Raw genomic sequence first — 14375 nt, 5'->3', positions numbered from 1 at the left:
GAATATTAGTTTAGTCTCTTCAGCAGATATTCATTGAATTTGAGAGGAGGAAATTCTTTGAGCGAAAACCCACTACCTGAGACTTCCACATTTACCTAGCTCCTTGGTATACAAAGTATAGTCCATGAAGCAGTAGTGAAGCATCTGAGGCTTTCTTCCAACCACTGAATTCGAATCAGCATTTTAACATGATCCTCAAAATTTCCATATGCATATTTGCCTTGGTTTCTGCTGCTATAACAAAATACCAGAGACCAGGTAATTTATGAGCAATAGAAACTTATTTCTAACAGTTCTGGAGGTTGGAAAGTCCAAGACCAAGGTGCTGGCAGAATTGCTATTTGGTGAGGCCTCCTTTCTGTTTCCAAGGTGGTGGCAGAAAAGGACTTAAACTAGTTCCCTCCAGTTTTTTTTAATAAGTCACTAATCCATTTCTGAGGCAGAGCTATTATGATTTTCCAAAAGCCCTGCCACGTCATACACCACAATGGGTAGTGAGTTTTAACATACATTTTGGAGGGCACACATTCAAACCATAGAAATATTAAATTTTGAGAAGCATGCTCTAGACTGGTGCTCTCTAATAGGGTAGCTACTACTTGCATATGGCTATTGAGTACTTGGGGTATGGTTAATCCTAAATTAAGATTTACTGTGAGTGTAAAATGCACACTTGATTCTAAAGACTTATCATAAAAAACACAAAATTTCTTCTTAGTAAATTTATATGCCATGTTAAAATAATAATGTGACAGATATGTTGTTAAAAAATACATTATTAAAATAATTTTCATCTATTTCTTTTTACTTATTTTTAATGTGAGTACTAGAAAATTCAAAAATACATCTATGGCTCACATTGTTGGCTCATATTATGTTATATCTCTATTAAGCAGCACTATTCTGGTCTACTTTTCCTCAACCCAGAGGCTCAATCTCACCTTAATCTTTAGAACCAGTACTAATCTTAGATAGGTATGATGTAAGAAGCCAGAAACCAGAGATCACCAATTAGCCATTTGGACTAGATCTGGCTACAGAATTTTTTATTTGGCCTGCACAATTGTATTTAAAATTGTGTCAATGTTTCAGAAACAAAATATTTCCCAGAAAATGTTTTGGATTTGAAATTTTGTTTAAACTTATAAGATCTGCTTACACTGAGCTACACTCTCTCTTCCCAAACATCATCTAGAATTAAACTGCAGCTGCTTCCTCAGATGGGACATATTTTCACTAGATTAACACAGACTTAACTAATCACATATATTGTTATATGCACCATCACCTTTGAGTTACTTATGCATAGTACCTGTCACATTATTTTAGGCATTTGAGTTTGTGACTTCTGCTTTAAATTGCTATCTTAGATCCTAGAGGTCATATTTTCTGTTAGAGTAGTCATGATATTCTTTGCTCACCCACTATGGGTGAGTTTAATTTCAGCCGTTGGTCTCCCTTAGGCTGTTCCATACCACTGTGTTTTCATGGTTGAACTGAGTCAGAGTCTGAGATGATTATGATGATGATTTTAAAAGGATGATGATAACTGAGCACTTACTGTGCATAATAATAAATAATAACTAAAGCACTGTATTAATTTATATATATTACATATATATATTATAGACTACATATATAAATATTATATATATAAGAAAAATTTCACTTTCTCTTTTCAACAACATTATGGGTTAGGGACCTGATATGGTTTGCCTGTGTCCCCATGCAAGTCTCATCTTGAACTGTAATCCATATAATCCCCATATGTCATGGAGGGGAGCTGGTGGGAGGTAATTTGAATCATAGGGGCAGTTTTCTCCATGCTCTTCTTGTGATAGTGAGTGTGTTCTCACAAGATCTGATGATTTCGTAAACATCTGACTTTTCCTTTGCTGGCATGCATTCTCTTTCCTGCTGCCTTGTGAAGAGGTGCTGTCTGCTAAGATTGTAAGTTTCCTGAGGCCTCCCCAGCCATGCGGAACTGTGAATCAATTAAAACTCTTTTCTTTATAAATGTTCCAGTCTTGGGTGTTTCCTTATATCAATTTGATAATTGACTAATACAAGACCTTTTCCACATTTTAGCACTTAAAGAACTTGTATCATAAAAGTGTCAGGCGGCTTAACCAAGTTTATATACAGATACACACACATGTACAATCAGAAATCCAGGACCAAACAGAGATCAACTGCCATATTTTTTTATTCAGTACATTATTCTGTTTAAGACTTTGACATGTAAAGATGTCACTTTTGACTCCATATCCATATCCCAATCTTTGTCAAGTCATATATTTTTTGGCAGAAGCATGTCTAACTTGACAAGATCTAATTCGGGATTGTTTTTCAGAACTTTAAGCAATCCTGCTATCCACAGTTAAGACTAGGAAATTTTGGCCATCCTGTACCCACCCTTGCCACTTCCTTCTTTCATTGAGCTTGGCAAAAAACAGCGCTTTGTACTTAACCAGGCTTTCATTTTCAGTCACTGTGAGTAAGAATTACAGCGTCCCCACAGCTTTGTATGTGGAAGAGCTCTGAACAGAATTAAAAGTGACCTGCAATTGTGGTTTCAGCCTAAAAGTCTTTAGGGAAACATTGGCCCTGACTTGTTGAACCTCAGTTATGTCCCAGGATACTTTTAGAATCTATTCATATCCTCTGAACTGTGGTTCACAAAATTTTTGTAACATCTACTTGGAATTATTTTACAGATAAATTTAATTTTCCAACACTTAACTAATTTTAGCTTCTCTTTATTCCAAGCTAAATAGTAAGTACTGTCTCTCATGGAAAATTCAGAAATGGAGAAGAGAGATCCCAAAAGCCATATACTATGCAAATAACCCATTAACTAGGACTAACAGTTCCTACTGAATCCTTACCAAAATAGCTGTCTGTGTTATCTAATGATAGAAATGTATTCAGGTGCAGTTTGGTCCATTGCTTTAAGAGAAAAAGTCAGAATCCCAGAGCAATCATTTGGTAGTTTCTTTAGTTGTCTAGAATGTGCTTCCTTAAAGATTGTGTTTCTGGGTAAACCTTAAGTGAATAATTAGAGATCTCACAAAACCTCTAGTTTATTGACACTGACTGTGGTTAAGGCAGGATTACTCTTTACATAAGATTTTTTTCCAACTTTTTAAAATTTGTGGTCAAAAATACACAACATAAAATTAAACAATTTAACCATTCTAGGTATACAGTTCAGTGACATTAAATATATTCAAGTTTTTGTGCAACTTTTCCAACTTTTTATTACTAAATTTTTTTAAGTTTTGGAAAAGTTCAAAGAACAACCGTACAATGAAGGCCAATATACTCACAACGTAGACGTAATAATTGTTAACACTTTTCCAGATTTGCTTCAGTTGTCTTTGGTATTTTGGTGTGTATGCTTATTTGTGTCTATGTTTGTACCGTTTCAAAGTAGCTTATAGATTTCACTCTAAAATATTTCATCTTGCATCTCCTGAGTATAAGGACATCCTCCTGCATAACATCACCATTATTCTAGATAAAAAATTTCATAATTATTTTATACTGCCATCTAATGTTTAGCTCATATTTAAATTTTCTTAATTATGTCCAAAATGTATTATAGCTACTTGTATGAATTATCATTCTATCAATATATAAAAATTACATTGCTTGTGTCTTTTAACTGTCTTTTTCTTTTAAAAAGCACCTCCTCTCTCCATACTTCCCAGCCAAATATTCTTTTCTTTGTGACAACATTGACTCTTTTAAAACACAGGGCCAGTTGTCTTTTAGATTGTTTCACATTCTGAGCTTGTCTGATTGTTTCCTGATGGTAATATTTGACTCATTTCTCTTATCTCTGTATTTTCTTTATACTTGGAGATAACTCTAAAGGCTTGATTTTGTTCACTATAAATATTTCTTTTAAACAAGAACTTCTCCTTACCTGTTGCATCATATCAAGAAACACCTAATGTCAAGTTGTCCAGTTATCAGTGATGCTCAGTTTAACCCCTTGGTTAAAGAAGTATTGCTGTATCATTCCTCTAAAAATATATATTTTCCTTTTACAACAAAATTTGTGTAGCACCTAAGCTAATATGAACTAACTTTTGTGTATTTATATAAACCTACTTGTTTTTCAATTACTTCTTTAAAATTTACATTTTACAAGAAAATATATTAGTAACAATTTATCCTTGCTATCTGGAGTTATTTTCATTTAATTTTCTAAATTCAAATAAAGGGTAGCACTTATGATAAGAGAATTCAAGTAGAGTTAAAGCTGTAGAGCGGTGCTTGCAGAAATTGTATACAACTTTCAATGTAGAAATTAGGTATGCACCAAAATTAAATTGTTTATTGTTTAGAACTAAGAACCATTTTTCCGAGATACTGTCTTATAAGAGATAGTTTGTCAGGTCATGTCACAAATTTTCAAACCCATTATTTCCATGGAAAATTTGATTTTATTTTATGTGACAAAAAGAAACTTGAGGACATTAAATAAATATCTCTACCATCCTACAAGTTCCCTGTCTTAGCTTTTACGATGACCGTATCATTTGGGTTAATAAAAGAAATAAGGATGCATCATGATCATTATTCTTTAGATAACATTCTACACAATAAAATCACTAAGGTAAATGATACTTTAGGGGACACATTTCGCTCTTTGAGGTATCAGGAAATATCAGTTCCTATTCTTGGAGTACATGTAATCAATATATGTTAGGAAGCATTTGTGCAATAGTCCAACATTAACAGCTTGGGTAGCCCTAGAAGTCTAGTGATAATTGGAAATCTAAAATCTGTGGATGCTTAAGTGTAAACCCCACAAACAAAGAGATATGTAATTAGCTTGCTTATGAACAGAAGGGTAGATGTAACAAAAATGGTACTAGATCCTAGGTCTCCTAATCCCTTGTCCAATTATTTTTTAACATTCCAGCATGCTGTATATTTATCTGTCCTTTGACCATTAAATGTTAGAATAATTACATGTTAATTTAGCTGTAGAAGTGGCAGTATAATGTTAACTTGTTGGTTACATGGATCTAAAAATCTCATCTCAGTGTTTTCATTTGTTATAACACTCAGCATTTTATGTTTATTTTTTATTTTTTATGTATTATTTTTAAAGTGTGGGAAGCAGATAAGCCTTCAAGATACGTACTTTTAATTATTGAACATACCTTACAATCTAGGAACATATGTATGCCTACATATGTTACTAGATTGTGTGCCAAAATTTAGTGAAATGTCTTGGTGGCACTTTTTAAAGTTGTTCAGCTTTGCTAGTCGTAATGCAGAATTCAACCTTTTTTCCATATCTAATGTTCAAATAAATAAAGCAATAAATGAGTCTAAACATGAAAAACCAAGTCATTCAGAATGCCAACATACCTTCTTATTAGTTCCTATAATTTATCTTTACTGTCATTCATGCAATTGGAAGTCTACAAAGTCAGACCTTTGGGATTCCATTGTTTAAATTTCAGGATAAACTGAGTACCAAAGTCTTTTGACTGTGATGCATTGTCAAGAAAGTTCAGAAGATGAACATAAAAAAACTTAAGGATGGGAAAATAAAGGAGAAAGGGGCGTGAAAATCTATTCAAACAAGAAAGAAAGGAGGAGAGAGAGGATGGAAATGGTTTGAAGTTCATGAAAACACCTCCAAATTAGGAAATCTTATTGACTCCCTTTTGTATAAATACATGAAATGAGTTCATTTAAATGAGAATTATTGCTTTGGGAGAAGGTGAAGGAATGTAATCAAGACGACAAAGTAGAAAGCCATAGCTATTATTTCTCCAGAAAAAAATGTCAATATAACAACAATATAAATACCAAAATATTTTAAGGAGAAATTCAGAATGCAGTTAAGAAATAGAATCGGCTGAGTGCGGTGATTCATGTCTCCAATACCAGTGCTTTGGTAGGCTGAGGCAGGCAGATCGCAAGGTCAGGAGTTCGAGACCAGCCTGACCAATATAGTGAAACACTGTATCTACTGAAAATACAAAAATTACCCGGGCATGGTGGCGGGTGCTTGTAGTCCCAGCTACTTGGGAGGCTGAGGCAGGAGAATCGCTTGAACCCAAGAGGTAGACGTTGCAGTAGGCCAAGATTGTGCCACTGAACTCCAGTTTGGGCAACAGAGCAAGACTCCATCAAAAAAAAAAAAAAAGAAGAAAAGAAAAACAAAAACAAAAACATAGAATCACCCAGAGGATGACACACTGAAAGCAGTTACATTTATATGGATTAACAAAAGGATGTTTTGCTTTATCCATGTCTGTTCTTCCCCAAAACTACCTTAGTTTATCACTGAGAAGCTTGCCTCAGTACATTATTTCTCCTATAATGGGGAAAGTGAGATTGCAATATGTGTCTGGCCTCCTAGCCTCCTGCCTTTTCAGGGTACCCTTCTTGGAGCTAGATTCTTCTTGACATCATACTGAGCACTGAACAAACTGTAGATCCCAGTCCTCTAAACAACTAGAAATAAAAGAGAATTCCCTCACAGCCAGCATTGCTATTCAAGATAAGGAAGAGGCACAGAACTGAGGTTGTATCTCTTGGAGGAAAGGAAGAAAGTATGTGATGTAAGGGAATATTATTCAGCCTTGAAATTTAGTAAATACTATTTTTGCATGGATAATGTGGAGGACATAATGCTAAGTGAAATAAACTAGACACAGGAAGCAAAACACTGTATGGTCTCACTTTATATGTGGAATCAAAAAAAGTCTCACTCATAGAACCATAAATAGAAGGGTAGTTTACATTCAGGGAGTTCAGGGGCAATGGAAATGGGGAAATACTGGTCATTATACAAATTTTTAGTTATGCAGGATGAATAAATTCTAAAGATTAAATGAACAACAAAGTGAATATTAATACTCCATTATATACTTGAAATTTGCTAAGACAGTAGATCTTAAATGTTCTTACCACACGCACACACACACACACAAACGCAATAGTAACTATGTGAAATGATGGCTGTGTTAATTAGCCTAATGTGGTAATCATTTCACAATGTATACATATATCAAAACATCATTCTGTATATCTTAAATATAGGCATTTTTGTCATTTATGCCTCAATAAAACTAGAATAAAAGGATTATATTAATTTGAACCACTTTAAATGCATTTGGGTTTAATACTCTGTAGAGTTTGGTTAATTAATCTTCAGTAAATAAACACAAGATTAGAAATGTTGTCAATATTCCTGGAAAGTCGGGTTATTTGTTTTCTGAATATATGTCTTTAAATTTTTTCACAAATGTGTGGTTTCATTAGTTTGCAAAGAATATATATATAATTTGAAGGATGCAGAGCTAGATAATGTTCGGTGTTTTTCTGTGTTCAAATTCCCTTGACTACTCCCTCAATAAAAATGTGTAGCAATGATAACTGTCCCAAAGAGACTTCAATCCCTGCTTCTGTCAAAGCTATATAGGATCAGCCCATTCAAATGAAGATGAAAATGAGCTCTTTAGCTCATCTGGGAAGCATCTGTGCAGAATTGTGGAAGGCAGTGGTAAGAAAAAAAACCATTATTAGGTAAGCAAAGCAACAGAAACATGGTGAAAAGGGTAAAGGAATAAGAGATTAGAATTCATTCAAACAAAACTCACTCGGATGAATAACGAAGAAGTTTTTTTCCTGCCAACTCAGTAAATGTTTAATCTGGAAAAGCATGCTTCCACATCTGGCTTATGTTTAATATTGTAAATATTACTTCTTTAATTTTTTATTTTGTTTTTGATGTGAATTTTAGTTTATGAAAAAAAATCTGGAGAACCATTGTATTTAATATTACAAATGTTTAATATTTGAAATAAAATATTCAAAACACAAACTAGTACATGATCTCTTACATGTGCTTACCATAGTCTCTAATGAAAACTGAAAACATGAGAAATATTAGATATTTGCACTCTTTGAATTTGAGTCACCTAATATATGAAATAATATTTTAAGAAATCCCAAAATACCCCCAATAGTTATTTTGGGACCCATGTAATACACATGATTTTCAAAGTGGAAACAATTCATTAAAAAGGAAATTAAAAGGAATAAAAAGGAATAAATGAATTCATTTACATTTATTTGTTTGAGAACAGTATTGTATAGGCAGGAATGAACTAGTTCTAAACTGAATTATTCCTCCATTTTTGGAGAAACTACTCTGAAAGAGCTTTCTGCTTTTCAGATCAAACATACAAATTAACATGTGGCTTCTGTGGGCTTCCTGCCTTTTCTTTTCAAGGCTTGAAAAAGTCAAATCATGTGTAACACAAGTAAATTCACAAAAAGAAGATAAATTGAGTGAATTAGAAATCTAACTACCTAGAAAGAGAAATAGGTGAATTGAGTGACAATAGAGAAATAGGTGAAATTGAGTGATAATTTTTCTTTGCTTCCATATGTAATAATAAATGTAATGACTTACATTTTTTAGTTTATAACACATTTACACAAGCAAGCATTATGTAAATTTAATATATTCCTTCACTCACAGATTTTTTTAACCTAGTCATTATAACACAATGACTCAAAATACTATGTGTTATTCTAGAAGTGCTATAATAATGTATCTGCATTAAAGTATGATTAATCAAGCATAACTTGCTGTTATAATAATGTATTATATGTGCTATATTAATGTATCTAATTAAGGTGTGATTAATCAATCATTTGAGGGAAGTATAGGAAAGACTGCTGTAAGAAAATAATTGTTTGTCCTTGAAAATGAATAGGAATTCACCCAAGAGAAAAGTGAAGAGCATGACATTAAAAATATGAGCAGAAAAGTGAAAAAGTCATGGCATATTTTAGCAACAGTGAGAATCTGGTACCTATTCAGTAATTGTAAACTTCTGGATATATTCTAGAACCAAGCTGAAATGGAATATAAGACACACAGAAAAAGAGCAAAAAGGACTACTTAGAAGTTCTTTACAGGGTATTCCAGAGCAGTTTTCATCATTGTACAAGAGATTAAACATTTCTAAAATTTTGTACTCTGAGCTATGCTGTGCCTGGCATTGGGAATTCAGCAATTGACAGTAATGGTTAACTTCTCCTGGAATGCTTATATTCTGGTACATAAAATAAACCCATGAATTATTAGATGTACTGGTCAGGATCATTAATTGCAGACAACAGAGTCTGTTGGAGCTAGTTTAAGCTTGGAGGGATTTAATACGCATATAATTAGTTCACAACATCACATCACTGGGAGGACTGAAGAAACAGACTTTAGGTTTAGCTTTCATAATAACTGTTAAAGCCATGCTGAAGAACTGAGGTGGCAAAAAAGCTGCAGCCTCTACTGCAGTCAGAAAACTGCATAATCAGGAAGCTCTTACCACTGTGGACAGCTCCAGAAACATGTTTCTGCAAGTCAGGAGCCACAATATCAAGAATCTTCTGCCACATCTGACAACTCTAGAGCTGTGCCTTTTCTACCATAATCTATTTGAGCCCAGTTGTTCCTTAATGTCCTGTGTCTTGCCCCCATAACTTAGTTTCACATTAATTTACCCTGTGAGAGCTTCTGATTTGTGAAAGCTAAGTTGAAACAGGATATTTCACAGACCTCACAACAGGGGTGCCCCACTTAGCCCATAGCACTCAACCCCTTGCAGGAGAGTATGTGCAGGAGAGTCGGTGCAGGAGCCAGGGCAAGGGCTTTTGGGCACTGGCAGCAGTGAACTCCATATGGGGTCTTGTGACCCCATCCAGGGAGGTGCCCAGAGCCCCTGAAGCCCCAGAGGGAGTTACATTAAGGGCTCTTTTAGCTCTGCCATGTGCGGATGGCTTAAGTGTTAACAGCCCAGTGAGACCTCTTCTATCCACACTCACAGCTTGAGCTCTTGACTGGTGTCCAAGAAAAATGAGGTCACATGAATAAATCGAAGATGGTAAATGTGGGACATTTTATTGCCAAAGAAAGTGGCTCTCAGCAGGATGGGGAGTTGAAAAGGTGATGGGCAAGAAGGCAAGCCTCCCCTGAAGTCCTGCTATTCCCGATCAGACTCTTCTTCAAAGCTACACCTTCAGGCTGTTTCTCTGAAGTCAAGCTGCTTCTCTCTACCATCCAACCATAGTCTGATGTCCAGCTGCTACTCCTCCCTCTGCCAGCTTAGCCTGGGGTTTTTATGGGCACAAGATTTGGGGGTGAGATGGGTGGGTTTGGAAAAGGAAATATCTGAGTGGGAAAACAGGGATGTGCATTCTCATTTTGGGCCATGGTATCAGGCTTTGCAGCTTGTTACCATGAATTCCGCCCAGAATTTTCCTGTCTCCAGTCACTATCAAAATTACATGGGAAAACCCAGATGTAAGATAATCTGAGAAAAGTAGGTTTCACCTTTCTACCTCTGCAATCCATAAAGGCATACCATAAAGGGATTTGAGTGGGTATGGAGCAAAATAATTTATGGACTATGACAATGATGATGAGTAAATTAAATAAACAATTTTTAATAAGTAATTTCCAGGAAATAAAAGGAAGCCAATACTGACAGTAAGCAGGCAGGAGCTACTTTAGACAAGAAAATCAAGAACAGCTTCTCTGAAGAGGTAAAATTTAGGCTGATTCCTACAATATAAGGGTTTGCTATCTTTCCATGCAAAGAATAAGGAAAATATTATTTTAGGCAAATATATCTATCATTCAGTTAAAGAGCAAGATCTCTTTAGTCAAACGGGATTGAACAGTCTCTACCCCTTACCAGATTGGTGATCTTGGGCAATTTACTCAAACTCTTTCACACTTATGTATAACATGAGCTTAATAATAACACCTACATGGAAGGCTACCGTGAAGATTTTATGAGACAATATATGTAGAGCACTTAAAACAGTCACTGGCACATAGCTTGCACAATTTAAAAATTTTCTATTATTATTAACATTTCCAACTGTTAAATTTGAGTTATCTATGAGATATGTCTAGATATGAGAGGTCTGTAGATACAAACCTAGAAGTGTTTAACATAAAGTTAGTGCTTAAATCTCTAGGAAAGAATGCAACTAACTAAGGTAGAGAAAAGATGAGATATAATGTGGAAACAGCCAATTTTATATGTTGGAGAGAGGAAAAGAACCCACAAAACTAATCTGAGAAGGTAGGTACAGTAGCATAAAAGGAAAAGCAAATCACAATCATATCATGGGACTCAAAAGAGGAAAAGTCTTTCAGTAACAAAGAAGTGGCCACCTGCTGACTAAAATGAGCGTGAAAGTCAAAGACAGGCCAAGTGAGCTTGAGAAAGGTGCTTTTAGACTAAGAATGTGAGATATTTCAGTCCTGCTAGGGAATAAGAAAGAACGTAGAAATTTGACAAGAGCAGCCACAGACTGTACAGAAATACACAGTTATAAAAATGCTAAACTCTGGCATCAATCTGCCTGGGTTCAAATCCTGGCTCTGCCTTAGCAGCATTGGGCAAGTTACCTGGGTTACTCTCTGCCTCATTTGTCCCACCAGTAAAATTGAGTTAATAATACCTGTCTCAAAGCTTTGTTGTGAGAATAGAATGAGTTTACAAATGCACATTAATTGGAAATGTTTAAAAAGAGATGAACATCTAAAAATGCCCATTGTGTCTGGAAATAGGAAAAACATTGGTGACTTTATAAGAACAGCTTCAGTCAAGTGGTGGTGGTTGGATCAGAGAAAATCGCTATTGTAGTGGGTTGAAAGGTGGCTTGGAGGTGGAAGAGAAATAGCATGAGTAGAAGACTAAAGTTTGGCAAGAAAATAAATGACATAACAGTAGAAGAAAGTGTGTGTGTGTGTGTGTGTGTGTGTGTGTGTCTGCGAGAGTGGAAGGGAACAGTCGTATATAATGGAAGTGTGACACGAGAACTAAGAAAGAGTTTATAAGATAGGATGTATAGGAGCACAAGGAAACTGGAAGGCATTTATATAATACTATCCTATAGCATTCTAAATAAACGCTTTTATATTTCTCTATTATTCATTTATGTATTTTGTAACTATGTAATGACTATAACAGAGATAATATTAGCATAGCAATATTCTGTCTGATTGTATATCTTATATTTGAAGATTCTGGGTAAAATACCAGACATGCCAGCATGAGCTAAAGCAAAGCATTTATCAAGACTAATATCTGATTTATCAGTTTAGTTTCTCAGTAACTGTATTAATATATGTCACATAAATAAATCTGTTGCTAGGATGGCTGTATTTTAATCTGTTATAGGTAAAATATGTTCAATAAGAAAATTAAGGAGGGGTTGCTTCTTTCAAATAAAAGAGTGGAAAAGTCCTAGAAGAAAAGGACAGAAGTTGCCATAGTTCAACTTTATATGGCGGTATTCTATGGAAGAAAATACAATTTAGTAGGATTCAATAAATAGTTCTTTTAAATAATAATAATAAACATGGCTGGGATTTGAAATCACTCAAAATTTTTTTCTAATTCTGGTTTCATCATCTTAGACAAGTTCCTTGACATCTATGTCCTTTGGTTTCTACATTTTATAAAAATGAATAATAATATATACCTTAGTTTGTTATTGTGAGGGTCAATATGGTATTGCATAAAAGCTAACCACAGTAGATGCTTCATATTTTAAAGAACTAAGTGACTGAGTATCATTGAGTCATGAAGTCAATTAAAAAGGGCTTGCAATAAAAAAAATATGAAGGTGAGTAAAAAAGGAATTTTTACAGCATAAGTCGTCACCGTAATAAACAATGGTATACAGAGAGCAATGAGAGCAAGGTTGTCTGTTGAGGTCAGACTCTTGCTTGGGGCATGAAACAAGTTGGAGAGGGATTATGGAGGGAAATCAAAATATACCTAGCACAGTCTAAAACATAATTCAGTTACAGAATCTATTCCTGTAGCACATAACTAGGACGTGCATGTGCACACACACACACACACACACACACACACATATCACATATTAAGCTATTTTAATTTTTGAAATTCATTACTCTATCAACAGCCTTGTTTTTCTAGCAGCTCTCAGGATCTGCTAGAAACATCTTTGGGCAGTTCATCCTAGAAGTAGTGTAATTATTCAATGGGTGTCTTTTGAAACATTCTGGCTCCTTCTTTGGGTAAAACTGAGCATAAGTTATTTTCTCTCATGTCATCCAAAGTAGCAGCCATTAGTTTAGAAATATATTTGCTGTCACTTTGCCCCTTCTGAGATGCCTCATGACCCTTAGGAATTGCCACAGATATATAACAGCCTGTTTAATTTACTTGGAATTTTAAAACCAGCCACAGTTGGGTCACCATGCCAATGTTTCTTCTTATTCCACTGTCTAGAACAACAGATTTCCAGACTACATATTTAATAATTATTAAAGCTTTATCCTTTGGACCAATCATTGCCAGGAGTTGGTTCAACCTCTTCATTTCTTCCAGATATGGATACCTACTTTAGTTTTGAATATGACTAGAGACTTGTTAAGCCTTAAATTTCCAAAGAGAACTCTAAATTAAATCTTTTAAAGTTTTAGAATAGTTTTCATTTTTGCTTCTCAAGGACTGCCAACTGAGTTCTTCCCCTTTGTCCTAAGTCAGCAACTAACTCTTGGCTTACGCTAAAGTGAGTTTCTCTCTCTCCATCCTCTGATCTTGCTATTTCTAAAATTATACAGTTTTTCATGTATATATTTATATGGCATTCAGCCTTCAAGAGTGGCACTTTCAAATAGCCAAACTGTAATATTTTCCTGCTGTATCAGCTGCCTCCCTCTTTCTCGTTGAAGGATGTTCTGAAGACACATTTCTTCTGTGAGAAAAGTTTAAACATTTTTCCTAACGTAGAAGTGGCAGAATGTACAATTACGAGCCCTTTCCTTCTCTGGGTCCAGGATAAGAATAAGGTCTATCCTGACCATCTACATGTTCACAGCAAATTTATGGCACAGAATGGCTCCTATTCCTTTATGTCATTATTTTATTCATGGATATATATACACACACACTTTGGTGACTCCCTAGTTGGGGTTGTAGTATATCATCAGTCTTTGGTAAAGAAGGAAGAGTTGGTTTGCTAATCACATAAGAACTTGTTTCAAGACAAAATCATTTTTTATAAATGCAGACTTGTTGAGGCAACTTTTAAAGGCTTTGATAAACTACTTTTATTTTTAACTCCAATTAGTTTTATAACTGTTCCAATAAGAGAATAAATTATCTGTACAGTGTAAAATATATAGGACATTATGTTAGTATTTTATCTAGTTTTAGATATATATATACACACACAAATCATAAGTATATTTCAATTAATATTCTGCTTCAAAGAAATTGAGACTATTGAAATATTTTAGCATAATATCTTATAAAATGTTATAATATAACCAAGAA

General features: G+C 34.6%; 1 protein-coding gene and 1 long non-coding RNA gene across 2 annotated transcripts in view; both read left to right on the top strand.

The window, feature by feature from the left end:
* The window catches only part of CFAP299 (cilia and flagella associated protein 299), a 615251-nt gene that overhangs the window by 534657 nt on the left and 66219 nt on the right, over window positions 1–14375 (top strand). The gene's annotated exons all lie outside the window — the stretch shown is intronic.
* On the top strand, window positions 6959–7572 carry LOC116524493. The gene is made up of 2 exons (XR_004257355.1): window positions 6959–7351; window positions 7427–7572. It is a non-coding gene; the product is annotated as an uncharacterized LOC116524493 (long non-coding RNA).

Source organism: Sapajus apella, unplaced genomic scaffold (genome assembly GCF_009761245.1).
Source record: "Sapajus apella isolate SASKATOON/1434 unplaced genomic scaffold, GSC_monkey_1.0 scaffold45, whole genome shotgun sequence".
Classification (NCBI taxonomy): domain Eukaryota; kingdom Metazoa; phylum Chordata; class Mammalia; order Primates; family Cebidae; genus Sapajus; species Sapajus apella.
This window is presented reverse-complemented; position numbering and strand designations above follow the sequence as displayed.